Here is an 11,660-nt window from a genome sequence, read left to right as displayed (position 1 = left end):
CCAAACAGCGTCCTACTACACAAACCCAAAAGGCTAAAAGTTATTCCCTGTAATGACCTAGCCTTATCTGGAGATATCCATCCCAACCCTGGCCCTTGCCTCACTACTAACAATTCCTTCCTCCCACCCCGTACTTCTCCCTCTGCACACAACCCTTTCCCCCTCCCACTTCTTCTTCTGCTTCCTCTCTTAACACCCTTAATGTCTTCACTATCAGTGCCCAGAGCCTTAATAAAAAAATACACCAAGTACAAGCTTGGATTTACCACAACCAACCTGACATCTTAACCATCTCTGAAACCTGGCTAAAACCCCATATTGCTGACTCTGAAATCTTACCTCCTGGTTTCCAAATCCACAGAAGTGACCGATTACATAAAAAAGGTGGAGGCTCTGCGCTAATCTACTCTAACCTTCTTTCCTTAATCCCTCTACAAATCCCAACTCCACAATTCAAAAATTTTGAGCTAACAGTGAGTCTCCTACAATTAAATAAACACAAGAATATCTGCATTATCTCCCTATATATCTCTCCAGGTGACAACATTTCTACACTTGAAAATATTCTTTACTGGGCCTCAACTGAAATAAAATTCGAAACCTACATTCTAGGTGATGTTAATATTGATTGGAATAAAATCAACTCACCTTCCCCCTCCCTATTCATTAGCCTCTACAACTTCACCCAAGTAATCCACTCAACCACTCGTCCTAACAAAAACCACCCCCCAGGATCCTTCATTGACTGGATCCTAGTCTCCCATCTAAACAAAATAATTCTCTCTGGCACTATCCCAGATACCTTTAGTGACCATCTCCCTGCTTTCATTCATCGCTCAGCTAACTCCACCCAATATCAACACCATTACATACACACTCGTAATCTCAGCAACTTCAACCCCACAGTTTTCTTAAACACTTTTAAATAAATTAACTGGCAAATCCTAAATACTCTTCCCCTTGACAATGCTGTAGAACACTAACTTTATCTACCTAGATACTCTTAACTCCCAGGCCCCTCCAAGAAACAAACGTGTCAAAGCTAATTCTGCTCCTTGGCTGTCCAAAGAAACAAAACAAATCATGGATTGCAGGGACAAATCCTGGAATCTTTATCAGAAAAATAAAATGTCTTCTACCTTACTCTAATACACCCAACTCTGCAACCAAGTAAAAAACTTATCACCTCGGACAAAAAAAACTACTGCAATAAACTTCAGTCGAACATTAACAAGAACCCAAAACAATTCTGGAAAACAGTTAATTCTGTACTCCATCCAGGGTCCAGGAACAATCCCGGCCCTGACCCTAATATAACTGACAGAACTAAGCTCTCACTTCAACACATTCTTTACAGAATCCATAGCTAAGCTAACCAAATCTTTCCCAAACAATAATCCATCCAACTCTCTTTCCTCAACACCCAACAACCCTAATAACTGTCCTCTTAATTTCCAGCTCAAACCTGTTTCAACCACTTTTATAAAAAGGCTCTTATCCAAACTAAAGCCATGCTCTAATGCCCCTGACAACATATCTTCCTCCTTCCTCAAATGTACTGCTGAAGGTATTGCTCTTCCAATCAGCATCCTAATTAACAGATCCTTAAAAGAGTCGTATGTACCCAAACTTTGACATTCAGCCTACATTCTACCTCTTCACAAAGGAGGCAAAAACACCAATATCTCCAATTTCTGCCCCATTGCCCTACTCTCGCCAATATCAAAAGTTCTAGAAAAATGTGTCCACCACCAACTTATGCCTTTCTTAACTCAGAACTACCTCCTAACGCCCACCCAACATGGCTTCCGCCCCGGCCACAGCACCATTATTGCCTTACTATCCTTCTTAAAAACAGTCAATCAAGCCCGAGATTCTGGACTACTAGTATCCACAGTACTGCTAGATCTTTCCAAAGCTTTTGACACCATCTCCCATAAACACCTTCTCTTTCATCTCTCCCCTGATACTCTATCCTGGTTCTCCAGTTACCTATCAGACAGATCTCAAGACGTCAGATGGAAGAACTCTACCTCCTCCTCCTCCTTGCCAACACCCACCGGTGTTCTCCAGGGATCCATCCTCGGACCCATGCTTTTCAACATCTTCATAAATAACCTTCACACTGTCATCCCTGACACAACAGTTATCCAATACGCTGATGACTCTACCTTAGTCTGCACCACCTCTAACCTTCCTGAACTACTGACTAAAACCCAAATGGCTTTTTCCACAACTGAGAACTGGATGCACCAAAACCATCTCTCCCTCAACTCTAATGAATCTAAAATGCTTCCTTTCTCTCCCTCCAGGACTTTATCTTTTGACAAAAATGCTTTCAAAGTCCTAAGCCAAACCAACACTGCTATAGACGTGGCCCCTTCAGCAAAACTCCTTGGCATTACCATAGACGAACACCTTAAATTCGATATCCACATACAACAAAACATAAAGAAAACCCACCGAAAGCTAGGTATGCTCTATAGGAATAACCGCTTTCTCTCCAACTCCTCTAGGCATACCTTAGCAACTACCTACCTTCTACCTTCTTTACTATATGGAGCCCCTCTTCTAACTAACCTGTCTTCTTACAACACCTCTAAACTCGAAACTTGCTATAATAAGATCTCTAAATTTGCAACTAAATCCAAAACCTCTACTTACCACTGCCTTACTCTACAATCTCTGAACTGGCTAGAACTCTCTAACCACCTAGACTATCTCCAACTAACCACCGCTCACAAATTAATATTCTACACAGATAAATGCCCAGCCTTAACAAACATCCTTCCCCCATACATCCCAAATAGATCTCTGAGATCTGAAAACCAAAATTTAATCTCTATCCACAAACCCAAACATCCTGCAGGCCAGCTCCTTCTCTCTTTCTCTCTAGGCAAGAAATGGAACTCCCTCCCTCCTTCACTCAGGACTACACCAAACTCAGAATCCTTCAAGACCCAACTTTTCTCATACCGGTCTTCTAAACGGAAATGTTCCTGCTTTCACCCTAAGTAAATTCAAGGGAATTTCCCCACTGAGCTCTCTATACTCCTTGCTCCACGCTACCCTCAAACTATTATTTTCTATTCTCCTAAAACAAACCTAAGCTAACATTCTCTGATTAAGCAATCTCTCTCTTGACTCCAAGTATGTAAATATTGTAAATATTAAGTAACCTCAGATCCTTTATATTACAGACAGTTGAAACTGGCTGGTCTGAATAGAAATACCTGTAAACTGTATTCTCTGTTTACTTTAATTGTGTTTATGATATACATTTATGCATTTGCTTTTCCTGACTGTATGAATTTTATACATGTATTTTTACCTTTAACATTATGTAACCTTTATTGTATCGTATTGCTTATGGAGCTTTTCTCCCCAGGCCTCCACTGAAAACGGGCACTTTCTGGCCCAGCGGACTTCCCCAGTAATCAAACTGAAAATAAATAACTAAAATAAAATAAAATAAATAAATTAATTTCCACTAGCTAATTCTTTCAGCTTAAGAACATTTATCCAGTATTAATGTAGTACCTTCAAAATAATGTATTTATTCATTACATCCGTTACATATTAAAATTTTATTAGAAATAGACTTCAAAAAAGGAGGCAGTAAATTATTTGTTGACCAGGTAAGCCCACTGGACAAATTATTACTTTTCTGGAGTGACACAGGAACTCTGTCCAGACAAGAGACTTGCTCAGAGTTGCACAGCACTCACATGAAGGTGAAAATAATCAAACCCTCTTCTGTGGGAACAGAAAGCGGCTTATTAACAGCACAGAACATTAGTTCTGTCCAGTGAAGTATTTGCATTCATCTTTACAGTCCTAGTGCAGCAATAGTCATGCATGGTTTGTACAAAAATAAACATGTTATTACAGTAATAGTTATGCTCCTACAGTCTCCTTCAAAATGGGTTCTTGTTGGGGTGTAGCTTCTCCACCGATCACAATTATGCACTTTTCCTGTAAAATCCGACATCAGGGATGTCTGTACATTCATTGTGATGTAATCTGTAATTTACATTAGTAACCACCACCTTCCAGGAAGTCAAGGAATAACGATAGCTTTGGTTTGTACTAACCAGAACAGCACTTGTGTGTTTGGCAAACTTCATTTCATTACCTGTTACTAAGACTAGTAGGACGACAGAGCTAATTTATCTATACTTGAGCCACCACAAAAAACAGTACTTAAAACCTGCTATCGTCAGGGTTGTAGATGATGGGTCTATGTCAAAAAATCAAATGGCCACATTGTCTAATGTCATCTCATTAGCAATGCAGTGCGTCAAACCACCACACCCCAACTAACTATATACACCAATTCCAAGACTGCACTACTGTGGGGAAAACGGCAAATTTCCTGATCCCTACCGTAACACAATCTCGATCAGAATGGTTTGACAGCCTGGATTGCTGATGAGATGATATGTTCCACAATGTGGCCAATCGATTAATTGATATAGACCTGTAGATGACTTATCTAACAGTTCTTAATGGAAAACAGTATGGACTTAATTCTGCCACCACTGAATGAAGGCCCACTAAGCGTAACCATGCATACATATATTTTAAGATGTTCTGTACCAGGGATCTCAAACTCTATCGACCAATGGTACTGTATGAAGACTAGCAAATGCAGGCAAGACAAAAATAAATGCAGGCAGTGTAGCTATAAAAGTACTGGTGTATTAGCTTTCCTCATCTATAATTATGCTGGTTTGAGGGTTGGTTAAGGCCCAAGGACTGTGAGTTTGAGATCCCTGTTCTAGACATTACAACTGACCAATGGGATACAGTCCTTGAAACACTTAAGTCATCTGTATACTGTAAAAGCTTGTTAATCCCACAATGTTCAGACATAATGTGGACAAAGATGGTAAAAGGAGAGGGGCTTTCACCAAAGTCTGTTAGATTCCAACAGTAACTGCCAGTGCTGAGAAACATCCTTATTCCTTTTGATAAATTAAACCCTGTCTCCTAAACAGATAGGAAACCAGCGGTGTGCTCAGAGTGAAACGTCATAGCTGGCTAGGAGATTTACAAGTTTGTCGTGATGGTATTGACAGTCTTAATCAAGAAAAAATAATGCAGTTAACTTTTAAGGTCTGAGATTAAAAATAGTCAACAGCACTGAGACCGGCAGTACCTGTTCCTTGGCCAAGTTTAAAATCATGTTAGGTATTAGACAGGTGACTATTATTGATCAAATTTGTAAGAAGCTTTGAGCTCCAAAATATTTCATAGAATAGAAAATCATTGGGACAATATCTGTTTACGGCATCTGAAACTTTTTCTGTGTGCAAAGGCGCAATAACTACTTTTTTCCTGATTGCTGTCTTATATTCTTTTGGTTAGGACTGTTGTGTTGTGACAGTTTATTTAATGGATGTGGCAGAAACTTTCAGAAATTCTAGGGACTGTTTATTTGACCCAGGTCACATTTTACAAAGTAGTCTGTGCACCACATGAGATGATAATGGGACAGGATTAGGGTACCACTTTGACTTACATTTGACATAAATTGTTTAACAAAATCCTGAAAATGCAAATGTACAGCAAAATGATTAGAAATCTCTTAAGAATTCAAGAAATAGCTGAGCAGATGTTCAGTGCTACTCCAGAAATGTTTTTGAATTATTAATTTTTTTCTTTTGATGATTCAGATATTAATTCATCTTGCTGTCTAACAGAGAAGACATTACTTGATTTCTGACTTCCTTACATTACAATACTACATGCAAGTCTGAAATGTTATAAATATACAAAAGATTATCCTTATTTGATATAATATAATAACCTTGATTTAAGGAATAATCCAAAGGAGACTACTGATCCTGACTCATCTTTTATTTAGGAATGTATAGTTAATTTTGCCCAGAAAGACTGAAGCGAAGCAATCTTCACCTTCAAGATGAAACCATAACATAGAGCCATGTTAATGGACCTGAGAACACTTAATCTGAGTATATTTGATCCAGTATTTAATGTAGCAGAACCTTTACACAAATGTATATATATATTTATATATATGTATATGTATATATATATATATATATATATATATATATATATATATATATATATATATATATATATATTGTGTGTGTCTGTGTGTGTGTATACATTTTGTATTATCCATCTCAACCTATTTCAGGATCAGCATAGGTGTGAAACTATGCAGACAAAAATATTAACACAATATAATTCTTCTTCTTCTTTCGGCTAGGGGTCGCCACAACGGATCACTGTCCGCTCATGATTGGCAGTGGAGTTTTACGGTGTCGAGTTGCCAGCCCAGCGCCCAACCTTCCACAGAAGGCACACACACACCTAGGGCCAATTTAGAGTGTCCAATCCACCTATAGCATGTCTTTGGGATATGGGAGGAAACCAGAGCGCCCGGAAGAAACCCACGTGACCACAGGGAGGACAGGCAGAATCTGCACAGAAGGCAACCAAGCCGAGGATCGAAATGGAGAACTTCTTGCTGTGAGGAGGCAACGCTAACTGCTGCACCATCGCGGCCGCCCATTAACACAATATAATAACAATAAATGAAAAAAAAAACGCCAAGGACCTCGGTCTTCACCTCTTTTGTAGAAGCAGCAAAAACACGGAACTCCACTAGTATTAACGCTTTTATTCACAAAAAGTAAATCCACCACATGTGTTTTCGTCCTACATACAGGACTTCATCAGACAACCATATTAAACTTAAAAAACATTTAAATAGTCTGTTTGACTCCACTAATTAGTTAATAATCCAATAAAATACAACTCTACCAAATTAAACTAACCAATCTTCCTTTACATCTCATGAATATTAATGCCTACTCTCTGAAAATGTCTTGTGCTTGAACTAAATATTCTTTCATTTATATAAATATTTAAAATAAATATACATGATTAAATTACTTTAAAACCTCTCTTTATAACTATCTAAATAAATTAATTTAAAAACTTAGGTATGTGAGTATCAATCTGTTTATCTTATATTTATTTTCTGTGTGTGTTTGTGTATCTTACAAAAATCTCTTAAACCTATTCATCATATGTAATCTACCCCCATCTGGTGTTCATTTTGAAGAATTACATTTTAAATTTTAATCAAATTTTGTTAGCTTTTATTTTGAGCAGTGAAGAAATTGAAATAAAGTCATTCATTCCTGGTTTATTTCCTGCATCTAAATTGACCTGCCACCAGAGCTCCTTGCTTTCTAATATTTCTTCCCACAGGCCTCCTCTTAAATCTGGTTTGACTTGGTCCAAAACAAAAAAATCATATTTAAATTTTGTGCAGGAAATGGAATGCTTAAACAATGCATTTGTGTTTTTCTTTTTTGTGATATCATAAGTATGTTCGTATATCCTTCTTTTCAATTGTCTCTCAGTCTTCCCTACGTAGAATGACTGACACGTCTGACAAATAACTAGATATACGACCCCTTTACTATCACAATTAAAAAAACCTTTACTAACCAACAGTCTCTTTCTACTTTCTATATAAACTTCTCCTGTGTTTATAATATATGAACATTGGTGGCATCTGCCACATTTATATGTTCCTACTTTATTTCTATTCCCTTTATTCTTACTATTTCCATTTCTTTCCATCAACCTTTTTAAACTTTGAGAATTTTTGTAAACAATCTTCGGTTCCATTCTAGTAATCTCTTCCATGTCCGTCAAAGAGGAGAATTTATTCCATTCCTTATTTAAAAACTCATTTACTTTCCTATTGGAAGCGTTATATTCTATTACTAAACTTCTTTTGTATACTTGCTGACCCTCTTTGTTCCTATTAACTCCACTTTCGTTTTCATTACTAATTCCTCTCCCCAAAATTGGCTTAAATCTCTCCTGCCTTCCTCTTTCCACTTCTTTCCTTATATTACTAACAAATTCTGCAGGATAACCACGTTCCAAAAACATTTTTTCTAAAATCGTGCACTCTACTTTAAAGTCTTCGTCCCAAGTAGTCATTCTAGACCCCCTGACAAATTGCCCTTTGACAATATTCTTTTTACTATGCAGGGGGTGGGCACTATTAAAATGTAGATAGGAGTTCACATAAGTCTCCTTTCTGTGCACTTTAGTTTCATATTTTCCATCTCTTTTGTATAACTCTATATCTAAATATCTTAATGTTTTGGAACTAGTGGAATAAGTGAATCTCAAGAAGTTAGTAGTTCCACTAATATATTCAAAAAATTCTAAATATTTGTCAAGCCCCCCTGTCCAGAATAACACTATATCATCCAAAAATCTGTGGTATACTAACCAGTATTTCTTATATTCACTGTTGATAATGTATTTTTCTTCCCATTTTAATAACACAATGTTAGCATATGTGGGGGCGCATGCCGCCCCCATAGTCACTCCAGATTTTTGTTGATAGTACTCCCCTTGGAAAGTAATGAAATTAAATTTTAGCACATAATCCATTAGTGCTACACAGGCTATTTTATCATTTTGATTCAATTTTTTGTCCTCGAAAACACTCTCTTCAAACATTTCTATTCCTTCCTGATAGGGAATACAACTAAATAAATCAATGACATCTATTGTCACAAACAAAATATCCTCCCTATAGTATTCAGGCTCTAAAAGGCTCAAAAAATCCCAGGAGTCCTTTAATATGGTCTGGTTGTTGACCCAAATGTGTTTACATTTGAAATCCACAAATTTAGCCATTGCTGCAGTTTTAGACCCATCTGCCGAAACTATCAGTCTAAGGGGGGGGGGGGTCATCTTTATTCTTATGGATCTTAGGTATCCCGAATGTTGTAGCTAACCTGGGTTTGTTCACCTCTAAGTACTTGAATGTCTTCTTATCTATTACTTCTTCAGTAAATAGATCTTCTAGCAAGTTATCTATTCTTTTATATGATACATTAACTTCGTTCAAGGATACTGTGGTGTAAATATTCTCATTTCTCAAAATAGCATTCATCTTTCCATCATATAACAATTTGTCCATAATGACTATTCCACCTCCCTTGTCAGGTTTCATAACCCTGACTGTCTCATCTCCACTTAATTCCTTTAAAACTGCCTTTTCTTCCACTGTTAAATTTTCGTTAACCTACACCTTTTCACTTTTTCTCCTCACCCCTTCTACTAATATATTCTCAAAATTCTTTATTTGAGGTAAAAGGGGAGGGTTATATATTGATTTTCTATTTAATCCATTTCCTTTTATTTCTTGTTTTTCCAATCCTGCCCTCAAAGCCATTACTTCTAAATTAATTTTTCTTGTAAATAACTTTATGTCCAGGATAGTTCTTGTAAAGTCACCTTTTACCATAGGAATGAATTTCAACCCCTTACTTAATAAAGTGAAGTGTGGTATAGTCAAATTTGTGTTCCCGAAATTGTAAATACTAAATTCGTTGCAAGTATATTTCATGTTGTCCCTGTTTATTACATTACTTTCAATACATCTAAAGGGAGTCAAGGTCTCTGAAAGGGGGGTATTGTCTATAAAAATCTCCCCCTCCCTCTTCTCCCCCCCCCCATTTCTGAAAATTTTCTCCCCTTTCTTGATAATCATTTTCAAACACTCTGTTTCCCACTAAAGGGGGGAATTCGTGACTGTGTGTCTCAACTTCCCATTCGTGGTCATCCCTATTCACATACCCTTCATGCTTTTTAAAAAAAATTTTTCTCATAAAACCTTTTGCATTATACCTTTTTTCCACAGGCTTTGGGTAACAAATGTCTTTTTCATATTCATTAATGTCCCTTCTTAACTTCCCAATCTTGCGTTGTGTGATATTCTCACATTTAGTGTCTATGTCATTTCTAATGTTGTAAAATCTATCCCTTTCCTCCTTAATGTTGAAAATTAAATCAGATTTTATACTTCTGTCCAGTTCATCAATTTCTTTCTCTAATTCACATTGTTTACATTCATTTTCTTCAATTATTAACTTTATAATTTCCAACCCACATTTATTAAATGTTTTTACCAAACTTTTATGGAAGTGGGATCCCACAATGACATTATTCGGGTATTTAACCACCCTCAAACCTTTGGGAACAATTTCCCTTTTCAAGCACTCCCTCAGATAGGCATTTTCTATGCTATAAACTCTGTATTTCATCATATAGTCATACATTTTATCCATTTTAACTGTATATGTATTACCATCTTTAAAATCAAAATCATTTTGTTTCTGAGCACTAGCATTGTTAAATAAAAAGTCTTTTTTCAACCATTCTTCAGTGGTTTTGCTTTTACAATTGTTCAAAACAGTACCTTCATGTGCCATAACACTAGCGCTTGCTTTGGGTTTAGCCCCAAGTTCTTTAAAAGAACCACTTCTTCTCCCCATGTCGTCCGCTTCCTCTCCCAAAATCCTCGGGGTAATTACAGGGTTGAAATCAGTAAAATTTATGTCCTCCAGGTCGCCGGTCCCATAATGGTTCCCAATCAGCTCCCTTTTACGTTTTCCTTTTGGCTGCTCTCTCTCTTCAACCCTTTCTGTTTCCTCCGTCGCACGCTTCCTATTTGCAACAAGTTCAACACAAAGAGGCGTGAGTAAATCAATCAGCTCCGTGAGCTGACCAATAAGCCTCCTAGACTGCCCTGCTTCCTCCTGGCCTTCGCCACTCATTTTTAATATACAATATAATAACAAAGATTAAACATGCCAAATGCCAAAAGTACAAAAACATTAAGTAGCACTGTATGCTTTTAATGTTTGCATTTGTCAACACTGGGTTATTCGTAAGAAAGTAAGATATTGTTGATGGAGATTGTTTACACATTAACTGTCTGTACCACTCTATATATATCAGCTGGAACCATAAACAGAAAGCTTGACTTTTCCCCATAGAAAAATAAGAGAGACAGGATGTGGAAGTCTAAGTCTGAAAGAAGGTTACTGTTGTAAGAGAGGGATACGGAGTGGAGATGAGGGAGTACTTTTTGAGACTGGAAATCAAGACAGCAATGGCTGTAAGTTCTCAGAGGGAAAGGTTAATGATACTTTAGTTTTAGGTTATGTCACTGTTTGATAACCAGTGATATTTGGCCTCCTCCTTTTCAGGATCCAGTGGTCAGAATTCGGTCCAGTACACTCTACTGCCTAAGGTTTCATCTGTTCTAATGGACAGGGACGATCAGTTGACAGAGTTTGCAAGACTGAATAGTGGACTGCATAACATAATTTAATCAGACTACAATTAATAATCCCCAAATCACCTCTATTTTTACATTGTCTGGTAAAAGAGAAGAGCTTTTTGAGCAACACTGTATGAGAATCAGATGGAAGGTAGAAACGAATGAATGATAATGCCTATACCTTGTTAAATTTGCTATAAATCTGGCTGTACTTCCAATCTTTTTTGACAAAAATAGGTTACATTTGTATAAAATGGTAAGACAAAATTGCCTTGGTCTTTTGTGTTTCCCATCAGACCTAAAAATAAATTATACTCATGCTAAAATTTCCAAGTCATGAATTCTGCTTTAGTCATGTCTCTGAGATAATTATGATTTGTAGTAGATACAATGGGGCCCAGTTGCAAAATAAGTTTATTTTATTTGAGTCCTCTTTGTGAATAGCTTTGTATGAATTTGAACAAATTTTAGTCTATGTGAATTAGAATGTGCAGTTCAGGGGAATCAGTAATGGTAT

The sequence above is a fragment of the Protopterus annectens genome, chromosome 16.part0 (assembly GCF_019279795.1).
Source record: "Protopterus annectens isolate FY-2018-M chromosome 16.part0, PAN1.0, whole genome shotgun sequence".
Classification (NCBI taxonomy): domain Eukaryota; kingdom Metazoa; phylum Chordata; order Ceratodontiformes; family Protopteridae; genus Protopterus; species Protopterus annectens.
The sequence above is the reverse complement of the archived record's forward strand: the minus strand, read 5'-3'. Positions refer to the sequence as shown.